General features: G+C 39.8%; 1 protein-coding gene across 6 annotated transcripts in view; it reads right to left on the minus strand.

Annotated features, from left to right (window-relative positions):
* The window catches only part of RHOBTB1 (Rho related BTB domain containing 1), a 64,679-nt gene that overhangs the window by 41,281 nt on the left and 4,934 nt on the right, over positions 1-18,464 (minus strand). For 2 of the 6 annotated variants that reach the window (XM_023754606.1, XM_023754605.1), the window contains exon 3: positions 17,894-17,960. The exons of the other annotated variants lie outside the window; for them this stretch is intronic. The gene's annotated coding sequence lies outside the window, so the exon portion shown is untranslated. The remainder of the gene's footprint in view (positions 1-17,893; positions 17,961-18,464) is intronic. 6 annotated transcript variants of the gene reach the window in all.

Genomic DNA, 18,464 nt, shown 5'->3' on the forward strand with positions numbered 1-18,464 from the left:
TTATTTATAGACACATCTCATGCGCAGTCCTTAAAAGAATTTCTGTGTCAAAGGTGAGAATAACATCGGTGAGTCCTCTAATCTCTAGCAATCTGCTAGAAACCGAAGTGACTGCCAAAGGTGCTGAACCTTGTGCAAAGGGGACAGCATATAAGGGAAATAAAAGGCAGGAATTAAATATTCATAGCCTAGGTCACTCACTTTAGACATGGAATTTAATTTTCAGGAACCGTTTTCTGGATTTTCAAATACTGAAGATCTTTTCTTTTGGGTAGAAATTTATTTTGTCGTAATCTAAAAAGCATTTTAAGGGCATGAAGTCACAGCCAAGGATGTAAACTCATGCTACACATGTATTGTTGTAAACTGGTTGTTCATCTGTTACATATAAACAAATGAGCATTAATTTATGGTGGTAATTATAAAAATATGCAATTTTATTTTCCTTTACGTGTTAGGGGCTCTAATTTATTCCTATCTGGCACTCTTATGGTTGAATGAGCTCTTGGGACCATCTGGATAATGACTATCTGGTTTCTGATCTTTATTTACCTGGCATGAGAATAGTAAATAGTATTCATTTAGCACTGTTAATAAATTTCAGCACCATATATCATGCAGATCTGTGCAGATACCCTTTTGCCTTTAGATACATATCTGAAGAGATAAGGAAAGTATAAAAGAGAAAGAAAACTTAGAAGAACTGACATTGGTAACCTGATACTATGGCAGCTTTGTAGTCTTCTTACTCAAAACTGACTTGAAGTTCATATCATACTTTCTCTGAATCTTCAGGGCACAGATGCTGAAGTTAAAATAACTGAAGGATCTACCTGCACACTCTGGAAATCAGAAGTGGTATGTTTATTAGAAGACTGGCAGGTGAATAAGACAATGTGGAAGATGACAAATAGGTGGTACATGGTGGCTACTGCTCTGGGTGCAGTGCCCACCATCCATAGGCTGACTTAGAACACAGTGGTTATGATCTTCTGGCTATTAATTAGCCCCATCTGGCTTGATTATCCCACATCTGCCCATGGAATTATTACTGTCATCTCCTGAACCTCAGGTCCCTCCTCCACATTCACCATGACCATCAACCCTTGTTGTGTCCACAAGATGATGCACCCCACACTCTAGCCTCACAGTTTCTTTACCTCTTCAACACCAGTGATATCTGCCACACTCTAATGAGCCATTCATACTTTTGGTCATGTGCCTGATATTGTCATCCAGAAACATTTTGCCTCTGAAATCTCAAATTTCAAAATCCTACTCTCTGAGCAAAAATTCCTACCTTCACAACTTGTGCTAGATGAAGTATGGCCACTGCAGCAACTCTCATCGGGACATGGAACCTATCTCCTGTCCTCTTGAATATGAGTTCACCTTGTGACTCCTTGGCCAAACCCAAAAGAATGTGGTAGTGATGTTGTGAGGGGTCCAGAATCCCTGCACCTCCACCTTCTTGCTGTTGGAATGCTGTCCTGAGGCTATCATCTAATCTCACAAAATCATGAGAATAGATTGTAGTTTTAAGCCACCAAGTTTTGGGTGATTTGTTATGCAGCAAACATACTTTTGTTAACTGAAACATACCTATGGAAAAACTCCAGCATATTGACTCCTCCATCAAAACCCCCCCCACAAATACCAGGTTATAGGCCCCTGATAATGAGGCCTGATATGGATGGATGGATGGATGGATGGATGGTATTTTCCACCTGGGGTTGACAGGTTCATGACAACTTCTCTCTTCATCATCACCTTTAACACCTTGTACTGCACTGCATGTGTGGTAGGCAGAATAATGGTCCCTCAAAGATATCCTTGTCCTGGGACCTATGAGCATGTTCCATTACATGACATGGGGTAGAATTAGGGTGGTCGATAAAATTAAGATTGCTAGTCAGTTGACCTTACTACAAGGAGATTATCTTGAACTAGAGGCCCGGTTCATGAATTCATGCACCAGTGGAGTCTCTCGGCCTGGCCTGTGGGATCGGCCCGAAACCAGCTTTCTGACATCCCCCGAGGGGTCCCAGATTGTGAGAGGGCATGATTGGGGCTGGGGAGGGACGAGGGAGGTTGGCCAGCTGGGGAGGGACCGTGGGAGGGCTCCAGGACGTTTCTGGCCTGTCTCGCTCAGTCCTGATTGGCTGGACCCCAGCAGCAAGCTAACCTACCAGTTGGAGCATCTGCCCCCTGGCGGTCAGTGCATGTCATAGCGAGCGGTTGAGCGGCCTTAGCATATCATTAGCATATTACGCTTTGATTGGTTGAACAGATGACCGGATGACCGGACACTTAGCATATTAGGCTTTTATTATATAGGATTATTGGGGGAGGGCCCAATATAGTCACAAGGGCCCTTTAAATGTGGAAGGAGGAGTAAGAAGGTCAGAGTCAGGGAGAAATATGAAGATGCTACATTGCTGGCTCTGAAAATGGAAGACAGGGCCATAAGCCAAGGAGTGCAGGTGAACTCTAGAAGCTGGAAAAGGTAAGGAAACAGATTCTCCCCTGGAGTCTCAGAAAGAATGCAGCATGCCAACACTTTGCCTTGCACCCAAGGAGACCCATTTCAGATTTCTGACCTCCAGAACTACAAGATAATAAATCTGTGTTGTTTTAAGCTGCTAAATTTTTGGTGATTTGTTACAGCAGATATAGGAAACGAATATTGCATGATTTAGCCACACAAATCGGCTTCCCAAATTCTGAATGTTTGCTACTCAGTGCCTTTCCATATATCATTCCCTCGGCCAACCCTCTACCACTCCTTGTCTGCCTGGCAAATTCTATTCATTCCTTAAAAACTTATTTAGATATGACCTCTTCTAAAATGCTTCCTTAACTGCCTCGCCTCCATACAGACTAATTTACTTTCTCCTTTGCACCAATAAATGGTTCTAGGAGAAGCAATCACAAAGGCAAACACATATCCACACTCATTTTTTCCTGAATTAGCAATCATGGAATGGAGTTTGTGAGCTTTTTATTTTTCCTGGGCTAAACTGCAAAGTGCACATCTCGTGCACTTAATGAATCATCAAGTGTTTCTGGGGTGCTACTCTGTGCTGAAGTGCTTGGAATCTATGAGTATGCAATACCCCTCTTCTGTATAGCTTTCTCTAACTGTTTAGTCTGGTCTATAGGTCCCCCAATTTGTGACTGTCTGCTGGGGACAACTGTGGGCAGAAGAGTAACATAGTCGTGTGACCTTAGCTGCCCTGGCCTCCTCTTCACATCTTTTCTCTTCCTATGGCGGTACCCCATCCCCACCTTCATTCCTTGAGTTAAAGGCCTTCATGGTGTCCTGTTCCTCTCTTAAGAAATGGGCTCTCAGGAAGTGTCAGACACATTCACTCCCTCAATCACACTACGGCTAGATGACCATCAAAGAGTCCTGGCCCCATACTTTAATAATTCAGGGGCACTGTGGCTGATGAAACGCTAGCTATTCCTGCTTGCTCTGGAGAGGTGCACTTTAGTACAGGGCCACAATTTGAATTAAGGTGAGGTGTGAGTCTCTTCTAATATTAGAAATTCAGATATTAGGGAGAGTGGGCAGAAAAATGTTTACCATTTGTCTAAGACATCTCATTACACATCTCCTAATTGTTCAGAATTACCCTACCGTTGGAATATGCTGCCTCTTATCATCACTTTTGCTGTACTTCTTGTGATATTTGCTATTTTAATCAAGGCATGGTGAGCAATCTGCTTAAAGACAAGAATCTAAGGCCCACAGAGTGGCCTTTGTATTTTCAGCTCCGTGCAGCTGTTCACGTAGACAGTTTGAACAATACTATTGTACAGCCACTAAATTTTCTTGTCCTTTCAAAATGCATAGACTTAACTTGATCATTAAAAAATACTACTGGAACAAATTTTAGTGTATTTCAAGAGCTCCTTCTGAAAGAAAAACTGAGAATTTTATATTATTGACAGAAACAAAAGGGAAATGTTAAGAGTTGCATAATAACTATAGCCAACAGCCAAGTTTCAACTGTGCAGACTTGATTATTCTGAGCTCTTAATCACCAGTCCCAGGCAGGCAGGAGCCACTTTATACATAACATAAACATCTCCGCTGGAATGGAGAATGGGTCCAGAGCTGGGAAAGAGACAGGCAGGGCTGGGCTGGGCTTTCCTAAATCAAAACTTCATAGAAATATAGCTCTAGGATCAAATTTCTTTTCATCATTCTAAGCAAAACTATTTTTTTCAGTTGAAAGTTTTGATTAAAACAGAAAAGAGAAGAGATTAAATAACAGAAAGGACACTGCATCGAAGTCCAGGAATGCAAGTAATTCAGAGGTGCTGTTTTTGAACATCCACTCATTATCCTGCCAGAGCCCTGTGATAATGGAGACCTACAGGAACTCATGCTCTCGCTAGTTTTTTTAAACTCAATGTCAGTGGGGGACGTGAGCCAGGATTAGAAAGAAACTTTCTACCTATACACTGCAACTTGCTGCCCCAATTGAAAAATAAAGAACAGATAAAAAAATTAGCTTAAACATGCATAAAAGTTCTAGGGTAGTTTCCAAACCACCAAAATAAACCACACTGGTCTACTTCCAACTACAAACATGCCATGTAAACTGTCCTTTGGTGACTTTGTTTTGCCATAACTTCTGCTCAAATGCCCTTTCTCATGCCCTGATCCTGGAATTGTCCTTTAGGACTCAGGCAGCCTTAATTAAAGAAATACAGATTGCCCTATCTGGTTTGACTCAGTGGATAGAGTGTCAGCCAGCAGACAGAAGGGTCCTGGGTTCGATTCTGTTCAAGGGCACATGCCCAGGTTGCAGGCTCGATCCCCAGTAGGGGGTGTGCAGGAGGCAGCTGATCAATTCTCTCTCATCATTAATGTTTATATCTCTCTTTCCCTCTCCCCTCCTCTCTGAAATCAATAAAAATATATTAAAAAAAGAAATATAGACTGAGCCAGGCCTACAGGTATATAGTAGTGGACAATCCAGGTGTAGCTCTTACCCTCACGGACCTCAGAGTCAGGTGGGGAGAGACAACTAAACAAGTAGATGAAATCATATACTTGATATGTAACTTGAAGAAAAATGAAAGGGTGCTGTGGGAGAACTTAATGGGCGGGAGTTTGCTGGGAAGTCAAGGGCAGTCTCTATGAGGAAGCCCCATATTCCTGCTATTGGAAGAATAAGAAGGCCCAGCCATGAGATGGGAAAGGAAGGAGGCCCAGAATAGCTAGAAGGAGGGGGACTAGTGAGACAGAAGGTCAGAAAGGCAGGTGGGGCTAGGTCATACCTTGCCTTTCAAGCCACAGTCAGGAGTTTGGATTTTACTCTAAATGAGAATAGATGGATTTAAATAAATGGATTTATTCTTATGTCAGTGAGAAGCCACTGAATTGCTGCAGGCAGAGGAGTACCAGGTTCTGATTTGCTTTTTAGTAGTACCACTGATATCACTGAGACTGCTGTGTGGAGAACTCGCTGTGGGGAATCTGAGCAGTGGCAGAAGGACCAGGTAGGACGCTCCCAAATTCTCTGGAAGGGAAAGGATGGTGGCTTGGACCAGGGTGCAATCAGCAGAGATGGAGCAAAGTGGATAGACACAAGTTATGTCTTGGAAGAAGATGCACTTAAAACATGCATCCTTTATACTGTATTTATAAACTTCTGCATTGTAATATTGACAATTGTGCTCATATGTATTTTGCTTTTACGACTCCAAGATCATAAATTTTTGACAACAGAAACTGTTATTGTTAAATCCTCAAATCTTTCTTAGTGGTTGGCCATATGTGGCTTTCAGTAAACATTAGTTCAATAGAATATAAAAGTACAGCCACTCTCCTTAGAGAAACTTCCACCTGGGTCTGGCAGAGAACTTGCACTCAGCTTTCTCTGATGAATGATCATTAAGCCTGTGGCCTCGAAAGCAGCAGCATGTGGCTAAGCCTGCAGTCGGTGAGAGGAACACCTTGAGGGACATCTGTGTGACTCATCATGAGAGCGGTGTTTGACAGATGGCATCGCACCAGCCATGACGCCCCATCAGAAAAAGCATCAGTAACCATGGAAACCACCAGGGACCAAGGACCGGGCTCTTCACCAAACGGGAAGGTGGGGGCAGGGGCGAGCCCCAATATAGGTTGGCAGGAGCAGTTTAGGATCCGATCTGATTTAGAAAAAAAAGGGGGGGGGGAAATGTGGTCGTTTATTGTACGCTAGTACCTAGAGTCAATTTATGAATCTTAATAGCATTTAAGGGTCTCACAAAGTTCCCATCTACTTTTAGACTTTAACATCCTAATTCAAGAAATTCCCAACTCTTTCTAGTGAGCCACTACTTGCCTGGGAAGGGAGGCACATGCATCCACTACATATGGAGAACAATTTATAATTGAAATGAAAGTGAGTCTTGAATGAAGGAGGTCAATCTACGCCTAAAAGAGCTACATCACAAGAGGCAATTAGCCTTGAAGGCAAGATAGCATCGAAAGAACAGATGCTTGGATCCTCCTCCTCCCACGTCTCACTAAAATGAACCTTATTCTATACAGATAACAGACTTCACGACAGTACCAGAAGCTAAGGATAAAGAATAACCATATACAGAAATGTGAAGGATTTCTGCCAAATTCATTTCTATGGGGCCAAATGAGAAAGTCACTGAAGACCAGCAGACTGCCCATTTCTACAGGGAACGGAGTTTGTCTAGGTGGTAGGTGGTATGCTCTTCAGCATAGATGCCCGTGATGTGCAATGAGAGCTGGCCTGACTTGGGACAAGGGTGGAAAGAGTAGGTTGTGGAGCCACTGGAAAGCCATTAGGAGACCAGCATGCTGCCATGGGCAAGAAGTAGCCCCAGTGATGGGATGGACCAGATAGACAGCACTTTGCAAAGAAAAGACTTTGTTTTTGCTTCCTCCAGCCTGCTCAACCAGGCCATTTCAGTTCTGACCTTGCAACAGGAGTGATTGATCTTGTGATGTTAATGTGAGAGGGAGTGGGGTGAGGTGGTGCAAGCTCTAAGATTGAACACAGGAACATTTTCAGTGATGACATTACTCACCACTGTCCTTATCTCACCTACAAAAGTTCTCTCAACCTGTACCATACTGAATAGCTTTGCTTGTGCATTCTGGAACTGGGTGGGTTCCTAGGTCACTATAGAGCCCTACCTTGGTCTCTTAAAGAGTCTAAGGTTATCCAAGCATTTAGAATATACTTTGGTCTTTGGCCACCATGAATCATTCCTTATATGAATGGAATAAACAGAGACCATTCAACATATGGTTTATTAAAAACCCTGACCCATAGAGAAGGACAAGCAATTAGATAGACACAGAGGAAAGGTGTACTGAAGTAAATATGCTATAAGAAACAGATTGTTATTATTTAATGTTATGTTTGCGCTGAGCTTGCAATAATATAGAGAAATGCTTATGTTATGCTATTGAAAGGAAAGTGCAGGATAGTAATCTGAAATATAGTCGATGAAAACTACATAAAATAAACAAATATGTGTAACTTGAATAAAATTGGGACTTCTTCCTCATTCTTTCCCTGGAAGTACCATCTTAGCACAGTGACACATCTGAAATGTGGCTTACATAATACATCAGGCATCTGGCAGCTAAACTCCTAGAAAGAGTTCCACGTCTCATGGCAACGGCTCAAACCTGCCTCTCTGCCTCTCAGGAAGGACCCCAGATCTTTCCCCTTCATTGCTTCTTCTTCCCCTCTTACAGGGCTGGCCATTGCCCTCTCTCCTCTTAATCGCATTTCCATCCATTATTCCCCTCTGACAACTAAATGGATTTTCCTTGGGACCTATCATTTTTGGGGGAAGGAGGAATGGGTGAGCATTAATATGTGAATACTTGTAATTTAATAATTTCATCTCTTTCATCTAAAAAGAAGCAACACCAACCTCTTCCTCCTACAACAACGATACATGAACTAAAAAATGGAAGGGAGATACTAAACAGATAACAATGATTATTGCTGGACAATGTGACTAGAACTTGTTGCAATTTTTCTATTTTCCTTTGGTTTCCAAGTGTTTTACAGTGAAACTATATTACCTTTCTTTGTTTAATCGAGGTAAAAATTCCATAAAACTCACCTTTTTAAAGTATACAATTCAGGCTGTTTCATTATATTCACAAATTTGTACAACCATTCCCACTATCTAATTCTAGAACATTTTCATCAAAAAGCAACCTTGCGCCCATAAACAGTATTCCCATTCCACCTCCTCCCACTCTGGAAACCACTAATTTACTTCTTATCTCTATGGATTTGCTATTATGGACATTTCTTATAAATGGAATCATATAATATGTGGCCTTTGGTGTCTGCTTTCTACTTAGTATGTTTTCAAGTTCATTTATGTTGCAGCATGTATTAATACTTCATTACTTTTATGGTGGAATAATATTTTTAGATGTATTACCTCTATAATGAGAAAATATTTTAGCTTTTAAAAAAGGAATGAGTACATAAGTGTAACCCTTGATTGCTAATTCTACTAAGGGTACACTGATACAATAATAATACATTTTTTGATAATGCACAAATTAATTTTTAAAATCATATATTTATAAAGCATAGTGAGCCTGTGAAATAGGTTTTCTTTCTGACTCAAGCTCTCAACTAAAAATAACATGGGAATCTAAATGGTATCTTGCTGGTTATCAGACAAAAATTAAACAATATAAAGAGACAGGTGTAGACACCCAGGGCACACACATACAGTTCTATCTTAAACAGAAGATGAAACATTCTCGGCTTTAAAATTTTGAATGTTCAAAGAGAAAATTATAGTAGTAAAATGAGCAATTTTAAGAAATTATTTGGAAACATAGTACATGTACTATTCTGTGGCAATCAAATAAGCATGGATCTACATAGTATACTTCAGCTTTAAGAAGAAAGAAGTTCCTAACTTGTTTGTATGCACACTGTATATATATTTGTGTAGCTGCAAATCACAAACACTTGTTGATACACACTCAGTATGTGAATTCATGTTACAATCTTTACTTGCAAAGGCAGAGTCTTATATATTTTTAGTTATATGGGAGATAAGCTTGAGCAAAGCTGACTGGAACTAGCTCATATAAAGTAAGAGTTCAGTGAAAAATCAAATTCTACAAATAAATGACCCTGGACATAAAATATGAAGCACTTCAAACACACTGAGGGTGCAGTGGGGTGGTGAGCAGAAGCGGGATGCTCGTGGTCTTGATCTAGGTGCTGGTTACATAGGTAGGTTTCATTTGCAAAACTTCATTAAAACCATACACTTGTGACATTTGCACATTTTGCTATGTATGGTATACTTCAATAATTCTTTAAAATTGAAATAGCAACAAAAGACCCTACACATTGATTCTGAAGGGCATGTGGTTCTCATGTTGGTGAGCTTTTGCTAAGGGCTGAATCAGGAAGCTTTGTCAAGAATTAAAAGAGAAAATAAACAAATGGGACTACATCAAAATAAAAAGCTCATGCACAGCAAAAGAAACCATCAACAAAACAACAAGAAAGCCCACTGCATGGGAGATCATATTTGCCAATGTTATCACCGATAAGGGTTTAATCTCCAACATTTATAGGGAACTCATACAACTTAACAAAAGGAAGAGAAACAATCCAATAAAAAAATGGGCAAAGGACCTAAATAGACACTTTTCAAAAGAGGACATTCAGAAAGCCAAGAGACATATGAAAACATGCTCATAGTCACTAATCATCCGAGAAATGCAAATCAAAACAACAATGAGGTACCATCTCACACCTGTCAGAATGGCTATCATCAACAAATCAACAAATGACAAGTGCTGGAGAGGATGTGGAGAAAAAGGAACACTTGTGCACTGCTGGTGGGAATGCAGACTGGTGCAGCCACTATGGAAGACAGTATGGAGTTTCCTCAAAAAACTAAAAATGGAACTCCCATTTGACCCTGTGATCCCACTTCTAGGAATATATCCCAAGAAAACAGAAACACCAATCAGAAAGGATATATGCACCCCTATGTTCATAGCAGCACAATTCACCATAGCTAAGATCTGGAAACAGCCTAAGTGCCCATCAGTAGATGAATGGATTAGAAAACTGTGGTACATCTACACAATGGAATACTATGCTGCTGTAAAAAAGAAGGAATTTTTACCATTTGCAACAGCATGGATGGAACTGGAGAGCATTATGCTAAGTGAAATAAGCCAGTCAATGAAGGAGAAATACCACATGATCTCACTCATTTATGGATAATAAAGACCATTATAAACTTATGAACAAAAATAGATACAGAGGCAGAGCAGCCTCAAACAGACTGTCAAACTACAGCGGGAAGGCCGGGGAGGGTTGGGGGCAGGAGGGCGTGGGGTAAGAGATCAACTGAAGGACTTCTATGCATGCATATAAGCATAACCAATGGACATAAGACACTGGGGGGTAGGGGAGGCCAGGGGATTGTCAAGGGCTGGAACAAAAGGAGACATATGTAATACTCTTTGTAATACTTTAAGCAATAAAACAATTTAAAAAAAATAAAAAAATAAAATATTGGTCAAGTCTTTAAACAGTCAAAGTTGTATGTGCTTGTTTGAGAAAGCTAATATCCAATCTGTCGAGAAGACATGCTTAAAAATCCATCCTAATGAATAAAAGTCTCTATAGTGTTCTGCAGCTACTTTTTCACTGAAAGCATTCTCTAAAGATGTCACTGGGTCAGCTTTTGAAGTACCAAGAGACCACTTGTTGTGAAACCTTCAGATATGATGACAATCAAACAATTGCATTTAATCATTTATGAGACTATAATATGACAGTTAGGATTAGGTTATGCTCTGATTGAAGCAAATGAAGAAAACTGTTTTGATCCCTTTAGAATTTCCTAGCAAAGTTAGAGCATAAATATAAAAGTGCTGGTGGACAAAATCCAGACTCTTTAAAATCTCTTATTTTATTTAAGGTTATTGGCTGATATCATTGTATAGATTCTAGCTAGTATTTTAAGATCATGTTCTTATACCTTTCAACTCTTGGAAAGGAGTTATTACATGAAAGATTGCACATTTTTAAAAGCAGGATGAGGCACTATTTGTGGGAATGTAAGATGGAACCATTATTCAGGAATGCAACTGGCACTCTAAAGACTTAAAAATGTCCATAACTTTCATCAGTTATAAGACTTTATTCCTAAAAGCATAATTAGGGCATAAAAAAAATTCCACTAAATGTATGCGCATCATGTCACTATTTGTGGAAATAAAATATTGAAAACAATTTCAGAAATACAACTATAGGGGATTGGTTAAAAAACACCACCAATAAATGTCCATACAATGGGAGAGTATATAGCCACCAAAAATATGTTATAAGAGTACATTTATTGTTATCCTATATAATAAAAGGGTAATATGCAAATCAACCAAACGGCAGAATGACCGGTCTCTATAACATGCACTGACCACCAGTGGGCAGATGCTCAATGAAGGAGCTGTTCCCTGGTGTTCAGTGCACTCCCACAGGGGGAGCACTGCTCAGCCAGAAGCCAGGCTCATGGCTCAAGGCTGGAGAGCACAGCGGTGGTGGCGGGAGCCTCTCCCACCTCCACGGCAGCACTAAGGATGTCTGACTGCTGGCCTAAGCTGGCAGTCAGACATCCCCTGAGGGCTCCTGGACTGTGAGAGGGTGCAGGCTGGGCTGAAGGATCCTCCTCCCCCCAACAAGTGCATGAATCTCATGCATCAGGCCTCCAGTAGTTAGATACTCATGGGAGATCTTTAAAGAAAAAGATCATAAAAGTATTTACAGAGTAACACCATTCCTTAAAAATTATGTGCCTAAATATAAACAAAAACATTTGGGATAGAGATACATTAAAATATGAGTGCCAACTACTATTATAATTTATTTTTCCTTATCTATATATTCCATCTTTTCTATACTGGACATGAATTCTCTTATAACAAGAAATTTGCAAACAAATGAGTTGGGAAAGTAGGAAAACCAGGGACTAGAATATTCTTCTTCTTTATATGGAATTAATGTCTACTCTTGACCTCTCTGAATACCTTGAGAGCTTTATGTGAAGTGCATTTCATAGAATAAGAACAGTCCTATCACTCCTGAAAACGTTCTTTCAGCTCTGAGCAGACATCCCACTCGTCATCAATATCACTTTGGAGCTTGGCGTCATTCAGCTCCTTTGACTTATGTCAAAGAAGACTCTAAAATATCAATAGGCCCAAACAAGAAAACTCCACAGCCACCTGGCCCAGAATAATGCGACAAGAACACACCTGCTGAACACAGGGGTAGAAATAAGACAATGGGATCACTTCCTTCTCCAATCTTTTCACATCAAGTCATCTGACTTTGAGAGATTTCAATTCTCTTTCAGAAGAGAGTCCTTGTTCTACTGCAAATAAATGGATTTTTTAAAATTTGAAATATTCTAAGGGTTCACTGTTGACTTGTGTTTAATACTGGTATACACAAAAGGAAACAATTTCCTTTCCTTGAAACCTCTTTCTAGGATCCTTAATGATCACCTGCCAATTTAGCTCTGGTGCCTCGCCACCATGTTTATTACTCCTCCATGCTATTGATGTGAGGCCCAATCTTATCTCCATTCAGAGTGCACAACAGCAGATGTCTTGATAAAAGGGGGAGTTAGTGAACCTATATGAAAAGAGCTAGGAGAACACACTGTACTGAAAGGAAGCATAGCTTCCTGGCTTATGGTACTAAAAGTACATTTATGCAAAAGAATCAATGGCCTTGGTCATACTACATCTATCTATATATATATAAAAGGCTAAGTGACCATTAGGACCGAACGACTGGAACTACCAGAACCACTGGTTGACCAGTCGCTATGATGCGCACTTACCACCAGGGGGGTAGATGCTCAACGCAGGAGCTTCCACTTGGTGGTCAGTGCCCTCCCACAGCCAACCTCCCTTGGTCCCTCCCCCTCCCTGGCCAACCTCCTGCAGCCCTGCCCTCCCCCCTGCTGGCCAACCTCCCATGGCCCCTTTCCTCCCCCCCACTGTTGGCCAACCTTCCATGATTCCTCCCCCTGGGCCCCGACCGGGGGTGGGGGGGAGCTGGCAGGCCAACCTCCTGTGGTCCCTCCCCCCGGCTGGACGGCTGCCTGATAGGCCTCAATCGCTGACCAGGCCGAGGGACCCCACCTGTGCATGAATTCATGCACCGGGCCTCTAATGCGAAATAAAAGGAGAGGAAGTATAGATGTTGGTCAAGAGACTGGCTGCTCATTAGAACCACTGGGAGAATTTGTTTTGTTTTGTTTTGTTTTAAATACTGCTGCTGTCTGTACATGAATGTTCTTGGCAGCATTATTCATAATAGCCAACAACTCAACAATGGTAGAATAAGTAATAAATAAATCAGAAATTGAGGTCTATTTATACAATGAAGTATTACACAGCACTAAAAATGGATGAATTGTGGCTACATCTCACAAATGCAATATTGAGGGAGAGGAAAGCCTGACACAAAAGAGATTTTGTTTTTATAAAAGCACAAAATCAGGCAAAACTAATCTACAGTATTAGAAATCAAGACAGTGCTTACCTCCATTGGGTTGTGACTGGATAGGAGTTTAAGAAAGCCTTCTTGGTGGTGATGTTCTATTTCTGTATGTAGGTGCCAGTTATGTGGGTGTGCGCAGATGGTGAAAATTCTTTAAGTTGTATACTTATGATATGTATATTTTTCTTGAAATGAGATACACTTCAATAAAATGTTTTACATTCAGATTCCTGGGCCCCAATGCAGATCTACTAAGATGGTTGGTTATATTTTTCCTGGAGTGTTCCAATGTGTAGTCAAGGTTGAGAATCACTGGACCAATGGTCTACATCTAGTGGTGTGCTGGAGCCAGTCCCTGTTAGCTCATGAGAACCAGTTACACTTTTAGGATTTTTGCAAGCCTGTTAAAATAGGGTCGGTATTAAGAATTAAACTACGTAAAGTTTTGATTAAATAAAATGTACTAAAAGTACTAAATACTCAAAACTCATTATTTTACTGTTATCTATATTTTTGTCATTATTTATGTCACCATTTTATCTGCATGGTGGAAATACTATATAGTGGTGTGCTACTGTCCCATCTCTTCCCAACTCCATGCTCAGTCAGAATGATAGCATGAAAGTGGCTATGGTGGGAGTATTTACACCACAGAAGTTAGCAACCACTACACAATAGCGTTACTGATCTGTTGACTGTCTTAAGAAAATGATTTTAAAAATGTTAATAATAGAGACTAAATTTAAAAGTGTGTTATATGTGTAGCTGCTACATCGTGAATAGTACATTTAAGGAAATATCCTCATGGTATTTAAAAGCTATTATCTGGTTCAGCAAAGAAATCATTCATATTTTTAATGAATGTATACAGTTCTGACATATGTCTTTGTCATTTTAACTTAAAGAAAACTATCAGCCAACATTTATATGGGAATTACACCTTTTCATCAATTGTATCCTAGGTAGGCTTTGGATAGAAGTGTTCTACAAAAACCAACAAACATTCTGTGAAACCCAATGGGCTATATGGGATTTACAATAAAGAGTATTGTATATTTTATTATATTTGTAATGTATGCTACACACATTCTTTATGTCAGTAAAATTTATCAGCAACTTATGTATGCACATAAATGCATTTTTCCCCCAGAGAGCTGGTTGATTTACCGGCACACCTCTGTCTACATTCCTCCCATGTTTAAGATTCCATGACTCTCTATTATGATTTAAGAAACAAGCAAACAAAATAAGGTGGGAGTTGTAGGGCCTATAAGTAATGAGTTTTGGCATAAGATATAGTAATGATTATACTTTAGAGTCTCACTATTCAACCTGTGGTTCTCACCCCAATAGCACTGGCATCAATGGGAAGCTTGTGAGAATAACCTTGGGTTTAACCCCCAGAACTCCTGAATCAGAATCTGCATTTTATCAAGGTGCCCAGGTGATCTGTATGCTGACAAGTTTGAGAAGCACTATCTATAACAGTGATGGCGAACCTTTTGAGCTCGGCGTGTAAGCATTTTGAAAAACCCTAACTTAACTCTGGTGCCGTGTCACATATAGAAATTTTTTGATCTTTGCAACCATAGTAAAACAAAGATTTATATTTTTGATATTTATTTTATATATTTAAATGCCATTTAACAACGAAAAGTCAACCAAAAAAATGAGTTCGTGTGTCACCTCTGACATGTGTGTCATAGGTTCGCCATCACTGATCTATAATAATAAAAGCATAATATGCTAATTAGACCGGACATCCTTCTGATGTCTTTCCAGACGACCTTCTGGATGAAGCTGGGGCTGCGAGGGAAGCCCGGGTCCCGGGTGCCAGAGAGAAGCTGGTGCCAGCACCCAGGGGAAGGAAGGCCTACTCTTGCATGAATTTTGTGCACCGGGCCTCTAGTTTTAAAAATAAACTCATTGGTATGAACTGAAATTTATATAACCAATTTGAGATTAGTAATAAGGTTAGAGACAATCTAGTGATTAGTGATCTTTAAGCATCTAAAATCAGTCTAGCTACTTCACAGCCCTGGGGAAAATACACAATTGCTACCCATAAGCCAGAAGAAAAGGACCTATATCTTGCAATATACATTTGTCAAATATTGAAAGGGAAACTGTGCCACTAGGAAAATAAAGGCTATTCACTTGGATTATTAATTTAAGAAGGAGAAAAAACGTAAAAGACAGAGGAAAAAAATCGCAATAGTAGCTTTCCTCCATGTACATGATGAATAGGACATGTTGCCCTAGACTTGGTTCCAAAATTTCAAAGCAGGGCAGCAAGTGCCACATGACCAAGTGTGGCAGCTGGAAGAGGAGTGTGATGAAACACTTCCCCGAGATGTAATTTAGGCCAGGGTAGTTATCAAGTGCTGAGGGCGAAAGGGGGAAATTGTAGTGCTCATGCTTTGCCTATCAATATATCAGTCAGCAACACAGGACAGAAAGAAAAGAGAGGGCCAGCACACAGACAACAGTCAGTGCTCAAGTTAATTGAAATGATAGTGGCAGGAAAGTGTCACATATTTTGAAATTGAAAGCAAAAATGTTCTACTGGCCATAATAGTCTCTGGAAATATTTCTTAGCTATTTGGTTGAAAATATTGTAGTTGCTTCGAGCTGCAAAGGTCTATGGGAAAACACGTTAGCTACTTAAACAGTGTCTGGAAGGAAATGCGAGCCACAAATCTCCAAGAGGAACTTGGGATTAGTTGCAGCAGAAACCGGAACAGTAAAATAATTCAGGTAAACTCTGGCAACCCTAGAATGTGAAGAAAACAAATCAAATGTAATTGCGACTGGGCCACTGGTACCCAGAGAGACCATCGTGCCTGTTTTTACCCAAGAAAAAAGGTTACTACAACCATCCTTGTGATATCCGAATTCAAATGACTTTAGTACATTTAGGGGTAAAATGATATCACTGCCCTAATGTGTTAGAACATTTTCCCTTGAAATAATCTAGGAAGGCTAAGAAGAGAACTAACCCTTATTGGACACCTACTATGTGCTCGACATGTGCAATTTCCTAATATCTTCATAAGCCTTTAGAGGAGGTGATATGGTCCCCATTTTACAGACTAGCAAAATGCGGTCCAAGGAAGTATTTCAGCCATGTCATATAGTAAATAAAAATCTGGAGCTCCACAGACAAAATTAAATAGCTCCTTACTTAATTAACACAGATTGCTCAACAAAGACAGCTTGGCAGGAATCAGAGTATGGGGTTGTTATCTTCTGAATAAGAGGAAAGGGTTTTTTCTATATTGGAGTTAATGAAGATAAGTGAGGGATCTCCTAGTACACAATATATATTTATCACCCATTGCCGGATGTATCTTAGGTTTCAGATGTATTTCATACTGATAGCTGTAATTCTGGCTAAGCTGGAGGGTTTGGAAGACTTGGCATTTTTCTGGCAGTGTTATATAATAGAATTGAGCCCTGGGCTGGGACTTAGAAGCCTGGGTTCTGTTCCAGATGTGTCACTTATTAACTACGAGAGTGGGTAAGTTATACCACTTCTCTAGATGGCAGTTTTTTTCACCTACATGAGGTTGGATTAAGTATCCTTAAGAACTTTTCTGGATCCATGATTCAACCCTCTATGACTCAACTATTTAAGATAGAAACTTCCATCAAAATATATTAGAAATGACCTGAAGAGTTAACAAATGTGTTGAGAAAAACCTCCAATGTGATTCAAATTACATTAAATTAAAAAAAAATCACATAAGAATAATTATTTACTCCCATACGCTACCATTGGCAAGAGTAACCTGGAATAACATGATTTAAAGTTTTGTTTATATTTCTAGGTGTTCTTTAAAAATAAATATATATTCAAGTTCTTAGATCTGAGTGCAAATCCAAGCTCTACCTCCTATTAGCTCTTTAACTTAACATATCTGAGTTCCATTTTTTGCTTCTGTAAATTGAAATTGATAATGAACCTGAGCTGTAATGTAGTAGGCATCTAGTAGGAGTATAACTAGTACTGTTATTCCAGATCATCAGGGATTGGAACTATGGTTGGGTAACAATTCAAAGGAAATTTTCCAGTGAAATGGAACCTGAGATGGTAAACTCATTAGCACTGGGAACTTATCATGAACCATGTCTATGCAATAAATTAACTCAGGTGCAGAATAGAAAAATGTAATTGCTCCTTCTGGACCTTTTAGCATCTCTTTCTTTTTTAAAAAAAACAAAATGTTCTAATTCACCTCTTAGTGGATAAAACCTTCTCAAAGTATTTGAAGACCAGAGTGTTCTTGGACATTTGGAAAGAGTACTGTTATACCCACATTTCATTTCAGTGTCTTGTTTGTCCATTGCCCAATTTCTGCCCTCTGTGCACAGGAACAAAAGATTCTAGGAAGAGGAGGAGGTGATTCACTTTGTTTAGATAATAAAAAACCAAACAATTCTCATGCTGACATGTAAATAACCAATCTACACACACCCCATCCACTTGAGTGCCTGTCTCTGGACCACCCCATCAAAGCTTTCCCTTCCCCCATCTCCTGCTCCACTACTACCTCACTACCACTTCCTATCCCTTTCTACATACACTACTTTTTGTGACTTATTTTTTCTTCTTTCTCCAAGTTTTGTTTTGGTGTTGTGAGGTTGGTCAAAGCTTGGATGGAGAAAAGAAGGTGAACATAAGAACCACATTCAAATCACCTGAATTCTTTGAACCAACCCCATTACACGAAGCCCAAGTGAGGCCTCCAAATAATGAAATTGAACTGCCTATTTTCTAAAAAGGAGAACAAAAAAATAATTTAAAAAAATCATTGTTTTATACAAGAATATTTTCTGAACAAAAAACATAGTAAAATTTCAAATGTTTTCAGCCATGTTTTGAGATAA

The sequence above is a fragment of the Myotis lucifugus genome, unplaced genomic scaffold (genome assembly GCF_000147115.1).
Source record: "Myotis lucifugus unplaced genomic scaffold, Myoluc2.0 scaffold_62, whole genome shotgun sequence".
NCBI classification, from domain to species: Eukaryota; Metazoa; Chordata; class Mammalia; order Chiroptera; family Vespertilionidae; genus Myotis; species Myotis lucifugus.